Genomic DNA, 10477 nt, shown 5'->3' with positions numbered 1-10477 from the left:
TGGAGGGCAAAGTCAAGAAGCTAAGGAAGGCCGAATACCTGTCCATAGACATCGCGCACCGGCTTCCCAAAAAGGGGCAGCTTCTCCCCACCCGAAGGCCCCATGAGAGGGTAGTATTTCTCCCCCACTTCCTCTGCGGACTGGGTTTTCCACTCCACCCATTTTTCCGGGGGCTCATGTTCTACTACGGCCTGGATTTCCATGATCTGGCTCTGAACTTCATCCTCAACATCTCGGCGTTTATCGTCGTGTGCAAGGCTTTTCTCCGCGTCCGCCCCCATTTCGGCCTCTGGCTCAAGACCTTCAACGTCAAGCCCAAGGTGGTGCGCGGCAGCCAGGCGGAGTGCGGAGGTGCCATGGCGGGCAAGATGGCCAACGTCCTATGGTTCGAGGGCTCTTTCATGGAGACCCTAAAGGGATGGCAATTTGGGTGGTTTTATATCACCGAGCCGCGCGATCCGAAATGGACCGCAGCCCCCGAGTTCCGATCCGGACCCCCCACGCGGCTTATGTCCTGGAAAGAGACGGGCCTATCATGGGGTGACGAAAAAGAGGTGACCGGATTGCAAACATGCATCCAGTCCCTGGTGAACAAGCCAGCCCGGCTTGTTAATGTAATCCAGGTTATGCTCGTCCGCCGGATCCTCCCGTGCCAACAACGGGATTTTAATCTGTGGGAGTTCGACCCGGCGCAGCATCAAACCCTCAGCAGGCTCTTCGACACGATGTACGAAGACGCCTGGAAGATGCTATTCAAGGGCGCCGAGGCTCCCGCATCCGCTTCCGAGGACCGCGGATACAGCTCGCAGCGTCACGCTAGCGAGGTATGCCATCTACACCTTTTACAGGATGTTAAGCTTTTTTCATAGTTTGACTCTATGCGGGATCTAAACTCCCTTACCTTTGACAGGCTTGGCGGGCGATATCCGGACCGATTAACTGTCCGGCTCCGCTGCCTGAAGACCCAGCCCTAGCTCTACAAGCAAAGCTGCTGGTTCCGGCGCCTTATGTGGTGCCGGAGAAGAAGGCCAAGAAGAAGAAGACCACGGGGACTCGAAAGAGTGCTCGCAACATGGTGGTGTCGGACTCGTCATCTGACGAGTCTGAGACGCCCTCCTCCCGCGAAAATGAGGAGGAGGAAGAAGAAAACTCTCCCCCCCCCCAGCGGAGGGAGGAGAGAAGAGGAAGGCCGCCCCAACGGGGGAGGCCAAGGGGTCTAGGAAAAGGAAGACCCCTCCGCCGGACTACGCCCCCAACGCCGAAGAGGGCAAAGAGGAGTGGCCAAATAGGGCCAAGCGTCCGGCGAAATCGTAAGTTCGGATATTAGAGTAACTCATGATGTTCCTTTGTTGCACAGCTTTCCCTAATGTGGAATGTAATTATGCAGTCCGCCCCGGGCCGAATTTGACGAATCGTCGGGCGGCTCCCTGGACTCATCGGATGTGAACTCAGTTCCGCCCGCTGTCTCCCCCCGCACTGCAGACGACGCCAAAGTGGCGTCGCGACAAGCTCCGGGGCAGGAGGAGGTGGTCCCGGAGGAGCCGCAAGGCAACCTCCCGGACTCCGGGAGTGAAGGGGATAAGGCTCCCCAGGGTTCTCAGTCCGGCTTTGTGCCGGACACCGCGCCGGAATCTTCCACAGTTCCGGACCGCGGTAGGCGAACTCCTTCCAAGAGGAGAAAGCCTTCTAAGCCGGCGGCCTCCGTCCAACCGGAGGTGCCGGGTAATCTGCTGGAGGTGCTTGACGACGCCTCCATCGATGAGGGGCACCGTACTATTATGAGTACGGTGATCCAGAAGGTTGCGCTAGCCTTCTAACAGGCTTCGAGGTAAGTAAAAATATGTAAAAATATTACCGCGTAGACAGTAGCCCCTGATGCTCTGTTTGGCGTTCGGAAAGAAAAGCCGAATAGAGGATCTATTAAATTTCGCAGGAGTCTAAAAAAAAGAGTCAATATGCGTATGCAGGTTTGCTGCTATCCACCGCCACACTGACTGCGGAGGTGGGTGTCCTGAAGCAGGACCTCGAGCGGACTGAGCAAGAGGTCGGCCTTGCCAAGCGGCGGCTCGAGGAGGAAGAAGGTAAGAAATACCTTACAGGAAAAGTGCCTATAAAAAGGCTTGATTGCAAAAAGAGTAACAGGATTGTACTGCTTATTGTAGGGGCCACGACTGAGGTGGCGACCCTTAAGCAGGCGCTGTCTGAGGCTGAAAAGAAAATGGCCGCGGAGCGCACTGAGCGAGACAGACTTGGGGCTCAGGTCGGCGAGGTGCAACAAGAGCTTCAGGCTCTCATGAAAAAACATGAGAGTTTGGAGCTGGAGTCGAAGGCGCAAGCATCTGAGCTTGCAACGGCCCTAGAGGCTGCCAAGTCTGCCAAGGCCGAAGCCCAAAAGGCCCTCCAAGAGTTGGAGGAGATGAGGAAGATAGCAGCGGGTAAGGCATTCTTTATGCAAAGTAGAAATATAAAAGTGAACTACCTGTTACTTACCCGAATCCGGAGCTCTCCAGGGGCATTCGCAGATCTTCCCCGCAGCGTATCCGACGCCGCCGCATTCTACCGAGCTAAAGAGGGTAGCTCGACGGAGAAGGTGTTCTGGTCTCAGTATTCTGAGGCCGGACACCCTGTACCCTTGAGCGACCAGCTGAAACAGCTGGTTGAGCTCCACAAGGCGGCCGAGCAGGCCATGAAGGGCTTCATAGTTCGGCTGTGGCCCAGAGAGGCCCTGCCCGGGAGCTATTTCAGGCTGGTGCGGCGGCTGGTGGAGGCCTGTCCGAGGCTTGAGGTCATCAAGCGCTCCGTCTGCATCGAAGGTGCCCGTCGGGCCCTTGCCCGTGCAAAGGTGCACTGGGGTAAGCTGGACGGTGAGAATCTTGTGAAGGACGGGCCGCCGCCGGGGAAGGAGCATCGCAAGCCCGAGAACTACTACAAGGATGTTCTTGCAGGTGCCCGCCTTGTGGCGGATGAATGTACCAAGGATGTGATATTTGAATGAACTCCCTCGTGTTTATCCTGTGCGCTGAAAACTTGTTCATATGCACTAAGCAATGCTTATTGAATTTAAAATATTACTTTCTGTGCGGCCGTTTATCAAAAATTGAGAGATGGCCAGTCGTCGGCTTCTGCCCCCGTGCCACTAGTGCTGGGGTGTTCGGGATAAACTTGAGCGCTCTTTTTCCCATAGTTGGGTCCTTCGAGGGAGGTTCTCAGCACAACGAACCAGGCAATCGGACTATAATGCTTGAACACTCTCACTTAGCCATAGAACTCTATAATTTTAAATTTCGGCGAAGCCCCTAGTTCGGAAGACCAAGTTCGGGGCGCTATCCACGCCTTGGCCAGACAAAGCCAGCTCCTCGCTCGAAGCGGCATAAGGCTTTAGGGACTCGAAAAACCTCTCGAACAGCGACCGGTCTCTCGCCACATCATGACAGTCAGTTTTAGCTTTCTCCACTGAGGTGCTTAACCCAGCTGAACCGGGGCACAATCGCAGTGGTTCTCCTAGTGCTACCTTAGCCGATAGAGCGGAATGTAAGGCACCAAAACATAGGAGCCGGGCAAACCCAACTATTGACCCAAATCATGATTCGGAGCCGATGCATATAGTGCTATAAGTTCGGGGTGCCACACTTGTGAAAGTGTACGGACTTCTCACACCATTATGAGGGGTACTGAAGCCCCTGGCGTGTTTGCCGTACCATGGTGTACGGGTGCAATCATGTCATTTAATAAACATAAATGTGAAAAGAAGATAATGCAAAAAATAGACAAGAAGCTAAGCATTGTTTATAGAGAGGCTATTTATCAAAGCCGAACGATACAAATAGTGCGGTAAGCAAAAGATATTGGACTATTCAGTATGTCCTGACCAGGGGCAGGCCGCGGAATTGTATTTAAAACAGGTATACCGCTCGTAACATAGACCACCTGGGAGTTCCATAATGCGGCATGGCTTGTCTGCCTCCGTGGATCTTGCATCGTTTGTGCGGCAGTCGAATTGCCGAACAGGTCGTCCGAAGTATGGAGTCCTGAAAGTAAGAAAAAATTAAAAAAAGAATCCGGTAGCCCCTAGTACGTTTTAAGCCGTATTTTGGGCGTGCCGTTATTGTGCCCCTTCCCCTGTGCCCATGGTATTTCAAGGGCGTAGTTATGTACGTGAGGTACTGGTTTCGCTATGTCGTGAAAGCTGGGGTTGGGGCCGCATTGCCACGCTTGCTCAGAGTGTGCCAGGCGGTCCTGCTGTGGGTTACTCCGGGCGCGCTTGGCAGTGTCTGGCTTTTTAATGGCCGGACTGGAGAATTGCCTGAGAAGGCTACTTTGTACCTCCGCTGCGAGAGCCGCCGTATGCTCCTCCGTACGGAGGGAGCGTTCGGTGTTTCCGTTGACCGTAATTACTCCTCGAGGGCTTGGCATCTTGAGCTTGAGATATGCGTAGTGCGGCACCGCATTGAACTTTGCGAATGCGGTTCGTCCGAGCAGGGCGTGATAGCCACTGCGAAACGGGACTATATCGAAGATTAACTCTTCGCTTTGGAAATTGTCCGGGGATCCGAAGACCACGTCAAGTGTTACTGAGCCTGTACAGTTGGCTTCTACACCTGGTATAACACCTTTAAAGGTCATTCTTGTGGGCTTAATCCTTGAGGGATCTATGCCCATTTTCCGCACTGTATCCTGATAAAGCAGGTTCAGGCTACTGCCGCCGTCCATGAGGACTCTTGTGAGATGAAATCCGTCGATGATTGGGTCAAGAACCAATGCGGCGAAGCCGCCATGACGGATGCTGGTGGGATGGTCCCTTCGATCAAAAGTGATCGGGCAGGAGGACCATGGGTTGAACTTTGGGGCGACTGGCTCCATCGTGTATACGTCCCGTAGCGCACGCTTCCGCTCCCGCTTGGGAATGTGGGTTGCGTATATCATGTTCACCATCCGCACTTGTGGGGGAAAGCCCTTCTGTCCATTGTTGTTCGGCGGCTTGGGCTCCTTGTCGTCGCTGTGCAGCCCCTTGTCTCTGTTTTCGGCCCTTAACTTGCCTACCTGCTTGAACACCCAACAATCCCTGTTAGTGTGATTGGCTGGCCTTTCAGGGGTGCCATGTATCTGGCACAAGCGATCGAGTATTCGGTCCAAACTGGACGGGCCCTGAGTATTCTTTTTGAATGGCTTTTTCCGCCGACATGATTTATAACCTTTGAATCCGGCATTGACTGCCGTGTCTTCATTGCTGTCGCTGCTAACACGGCGTTTTTGCTTATTCCGACGTGTCCTGCCACTTTTGTCCTTGGTATCCGAATTACCAGGGTTCTTTGATAAGTTGTTACTGCGAGCTAGCCAGCTGTCTTCTCCCGCGCAAAAGCAGGTCATGAGTGTCGTGAGGGCTGCCATGGATTTCGGCTTTTCCTGTCCCAGGTGCCGGGCAAGCCACTCGTCGCGGATGTTATGCTTGAAGGCTGCTAGGGCCTCTACGTCCGGACAGTCGACTATCTGGTTTTTCTTTGTTAGGAACCATGTCCAGAATTGTCTGGCCGATTCCTCTGGCTGCTGAATTATGTGGCTTAAGTCGTCGGCATCCGGTGGTCGCACGTAAGTGCCCCGGAAGTTGTCGAGGAATGCGGCTTCCAGGTCCTCCCAAGAACCGATTAAGTCTGCTGGCAAGCTGTTAAGCCAATGCCGGGCCGGTCCTTTAAGTTTGAGCGGGATGTATTTGATGGCGTGTAGATCATCGCCGCGTGCCATGTGGATGTGAAGGAGATAATCCTCGATCCATACCGCCGGATCTGTTGTGCCATCGTATGATTCGATGTTTACGGGTTTGAAACCCTCTGGGATTTTATGATCCATTACTTCATTCGTGAAGCATAGCAGGTGTGCGGCGCCTCTGTACTGGGCTATATCACGACGCAGCTCAGAAGAGCTATGTCTGTTGTGTTCGGCCCGGCCGGATTTGTTGTATCCGGAGTGAAGATCATTGTCACATGCCGTAGGGCGCCTGCGCGATCCGTAGATCGATCTTGTTTGTCTTTCCTTATCCTCCAGTATGTCTCGCAGGTCGGGCGCATTTTCTCGTGCCTTAGTTGAGCGGCGTCGGGGCATGGCTTGGGTGGAGGGCCGAGAAGCCTCTCTGTCGCGGCCGCGAGGTGGCCGGTCTGCCATGTCATGCACTGGTGATGTAGGTGCTTCCTCCTCTGATCGAGGTAGAGGCCTGCGCTTCGGGTAACTCTTGGAGGGGCGTTCGATTTCATACTCTTCGGCCGCAAGGACTTCAGTCCATCTGTCAGCTAGCAAATCTTGGGCAGCTCTAAGCTGTTGCTGCTTTTTCTTGAGGCTGCTTCCCGTGGCTAAAAGCCTGCGTTTAAAACGCTCTTGTTCGGCGGGGTCTGATGGTATGACGAATTGGTCGTCATAGAGGCTTGCCTCGTCTTCGGAGGGAGGCGTATAGTTATCATCCTTGACCTCTCGGTCTGCCGTTCTCTCATGAGGGCTGGCTTCTCCATCTTCCTGTGCCGAATCTTGCTGAGGTGGGTGTTCTTCGGCGCTATTTGGGGTAGTATTATCTCCCATGCCGGAATCACCGTTTTTGCTTTGGCGGGATTTAGAGCGGCGCCGCTAACGCCGGCGCTTTGGCTGTTTCTTGGGGGCGTCATCCCCCACTGTTCCATCGCGATCTCCATCTTTTGGAGTATCCACCATATATATGTCAAATGATGAGGTGGCCTTCCAGCGCCCTACAGGTGCTGGTTCCTGTTCGTCTCCTACATCATCGTCCATGCCGTCGATGTCTTCGGAGCTGAAGTCAAGCATGTCGGTTAGATCGTCGACAGTGGCTACAAAGTGGGTGGTGGGTGGGTTTTGAATTTCCTCATCGTCCGTATCCCACCCTCGCTGACCGTAGTCCGGCCAGGGCTCTCCTGATAAAGAGAGAGACTTAAGAGAATTCAGGATGTCGCCAAAAGGCGAATGCTGAAAGATGTCTGCGGCGGTGAACTCCATTATCGGCGCCCAATCGGATTCGATTGGCAGGGGCGCGGGGGGTTCGGAGTCCGGGGAGGAGTCCGAATCCTCGGAGTCACGGGTCGTGCAGAGTGCGGGGCTAGCGTTTGGCTCGATCGCTTTCGGGATCGCAGCCCCCGAGGTGACGTCCAACCGCTCATCCTCGATTGGCGCAATAGGCTCCGAGTTAGGGGTCGGAACCGATGCGTGTGCGGCCTCCAGGACACTGTCCGGGGGCAGAGCTAGATCATGCCCCTCGAGATAGTGCGACGCGCTTGGCCGTGGCTCGAGCCCGTCGAAGATCAAGTCTCCGCGGATGTCAGCCGTGTAGTTTAAGCTTCCAAACCTGACTTGATGGCCAGGGGCGCAGCTTTCGATCTGCTCTAGGTGGCTGAGCGAATTGGCTCGCAGAGCGAAGCCGCCGAAGACGAAGATCTGTTCGGGGAGAAAAGTCTCACCCTGGACCGCATCGTTGTTGATGATGAAAGGAGCCATCGGGCCTAAAGGCGATGACACAGAGGAACTCTCAATGAAAGCACCAATGTCGGTGTCAAAACCGGTGGATCTCGGGTAGTGGGTCCCGAATTGTGCGTCTAGGCCGGATGGTAACAGGAGGCAGGGAACACGATGTTTTACCCAGGTTTGGGCCCTCTTGATGGAGGCAAAACCCTACGTCCTGCTTGATTAATATTTATGATATGGGTAGTACAAGAGTAGATCTACCACGAGATCAAGGAGGCTAAACCCTAGATGCTAGCCTATGGTATGATTGTTGTATATGGAGTTGATTGCCTACGGACTACAACCCTCCGGTTTATATAGACACCGGATAGGGTTAGGGTTACATAGAGTCGGTTACAATGGTAGGACATCTTGAATATCCGCATCGCCAAGCTTGCTTTCCACGCCAAGGAAAGTCCCATCCGGACACGGAACGAAGTCTTCAATCTTGTATCTTCATAGTCCAGGAGTCCGGCTGAAGGTATAGTCCGGCTACCCGAACACCCCCTAATCCAGGACTCCATCACCCCCTAATCTAGGACTCCCTCAGTAGCCCCCGAACCAGGCTTCAATGACGATGAGTCCAACGCGCAGTATTATCTTCGGCATTGCAAGGCGGGTTCCTCTTCAAATTCCGTGTACCTATCGAAATAATGTCCGGTTCCTTGTGATGGTTTGTACTTCTTGGCTTCTACGCCCAATAATGGCCACGTTCCACGTGTCGAGCGAATGTGAAGAGCCAGGGTGTTTTCACATTTACCCCCCTAGCTATGTAAATGAACCGCCTTTTTAAAAAGTTGAGGATTCAGATCCAAATCACATCATCCTCCCTTGCCGAGTCTTCATCAGAGCGTACCCGACAGAGATCCATTCCACCATGGCCGGTCGACGCAGCTCCTCCTCTCGCACCCTAGTTCCAAGCCTAGAGATTGGGAGAGATGTTCCATCCCGCACAGCAAATTGGTGATGCTTCAATCCAAGGGATTTCTTCCCCCAGCACACCTGGTCCCGGTTCGAGCCGGGCTTGCCACTTATAATGGTGGAGAGCAAGCAGAGAGGCGTCCCAATCCCTCCAAGGGAGAGGGGGTATGCCTTGTCCCTTATCTGGTAAGAGGGCTCGGATTCCCAATCCATCCGTTTCTCCGAGGGCTTCTGGAGTTCTATGGCCTCCAGCTGCACAACCTTACGCCTGCCTCCCTGCTGCATATCGCGGGATTCGTAGCCCTTTGCGAGTTATTTTTGGGCTGAGAGGCTGATTTCGCTCTGTGGAAGAAGCTGTTCTGCCTTGTGCCCCATTCTAAGAAGGGATCAATATATCAAATGGGAGGAGCCAAAGTGTGGCGTATCGCTGGGACCGGATACCTATCCGGGACCCCGAAGAAGACGTCCGAAGACTGGCCTTCAGAATGGTTTTATATAGAAGATGTCCCCCTTCCGTACCCTATTCAGATCGGCCTTCCTGAGTTTGACAACGCCCCTTTGAAGAAGCACCAGAGCTGGTGTCCACGGAGCCCCCTGGAGGAATACGACAGGGACATTCTTTATCTGATGAGCCGGATAAGCTCTTTAGCTCGATCCGAATTGACCATGATCGAGGTCATGGCCAGATGTATTATGCGGGGGGTGCAGCCGCTCCAGTATAGAGGCCACCCCATGTGGGACTTCAACGGGGAGGATGACGCCACTCGCCACGGCCTCAAAGGGCCGGGATCGGCTGCTGATCTAATAAAGATCTTGTCCACTCTGTATAAGGGGAAGAGGAGGAATTCCTCCGTGTCAACCCGCAGGGCGGATTCTCCATGTACAATCCTCCGAGCTGGGTATGCAGAGATTTTTTCTCGCCCATCCATTTTCGTATTCCTGTAGTTTAAGTATTCATTCTAGCAATTTCATCGCAGGAGCTGCGCCAGGCAGTAAAGGAGATAAATAGCCCTCCTCCACATCCCAAGGACCCTGGACGGTCCCTTGACCCGGCCTCCCAAGAGGATCTGGACATATCCGTGGAACTGATCGACGGGGTATTTTATCAAGGGAGTAATGAAAATACCTTGGTGGCCATTACGGCCAATTACCCTGGGCTAGTTCCAGCCTCACAGGTGACTGAGACCGAAGTCCCAACATTTAAAAAGGGATCCGTCCTTGTGCTCTTTTTTATTGCCGTATAACAGCCGTGTTTTGCAGGGGAGGTCCTCGGGGCAGAAGGCCGAGCCTATGGCAACTAGCCAACAAGGGGCCGCTAGGCCAGGCAGGCTGAAAAGATCCACAGTCCGGATTGAGGCACCGGCGCAGCGGTATAGCACGTCGTATTTATTGCAAGACATTATTTACAGAGGCATATTAACACCCATGCCTTCTTTTTAGGAGAAAGAGCGCTCGCCGGACTATAATCGGAGAGGCTACCTACCACGCCTCCACAAGCCAGGCTCCAAGGCCGGACTCAGGAGTGGGAACGAGTACAAGGCGTGCACCAGGTGCTCCTCCTACAGAGGATACGGATAGACTGTCCGCCACCCATTCCGAGGTGGAAAGTGCCATGAACCATAGGCGTCGCCGGACTGTTCTTCGTGACGCTTGTTTCTCCCAAGAGGCTTTGGATGCCTTCAACTCGGGAGATGCGCACCTCCGTGCTGCTCAAAATGGTCTAGCCAGAGCCACGGAGCAGTATGTAAAAGACATACGGGTGAGAAAATTTGATGATTATATATATCAGCAGCCCCTGAGACTTGAAACAGTTAGGATAACTAATTTAAGGATCATTTGTTATGTAGGTTCTTACAGAAAAGAATACTCAATTGTCCCAGGAGCTGGAAGAGTGCAAAGCCCAACTTCAGGCCGCACTGTCCGCCGCAGGGGAGCCCAAAGAGACCCCCGCTGGTAACATACCCATCAAATGATAAGTATCATATTAGAGTGCGGCTTTATATGCAAATCTGACGATAAAATTGCAGATGACGCTGGAGTGGATCCGGATAAGCAGCAGCTC

The sequence above is a fragment of the Triticum urartu genome, chromosome 4A (genome assembly GCF_056163025.1).
Source record: "Triticum urartu cultivar PI428250 chromosome 4A, HENAU_Tu73, whole genome shotgun sequence".
NCBI lineage: Eukaryota > Viridiplantae > Streptophyta > Magnoliopsida > Poales > Poaceae > Triticum > Triticum urartu.
The sequence above is the reverse complement of the archived record's forward strand: the minus strand, read 5'-3'. Positions refer to the sequence as shown.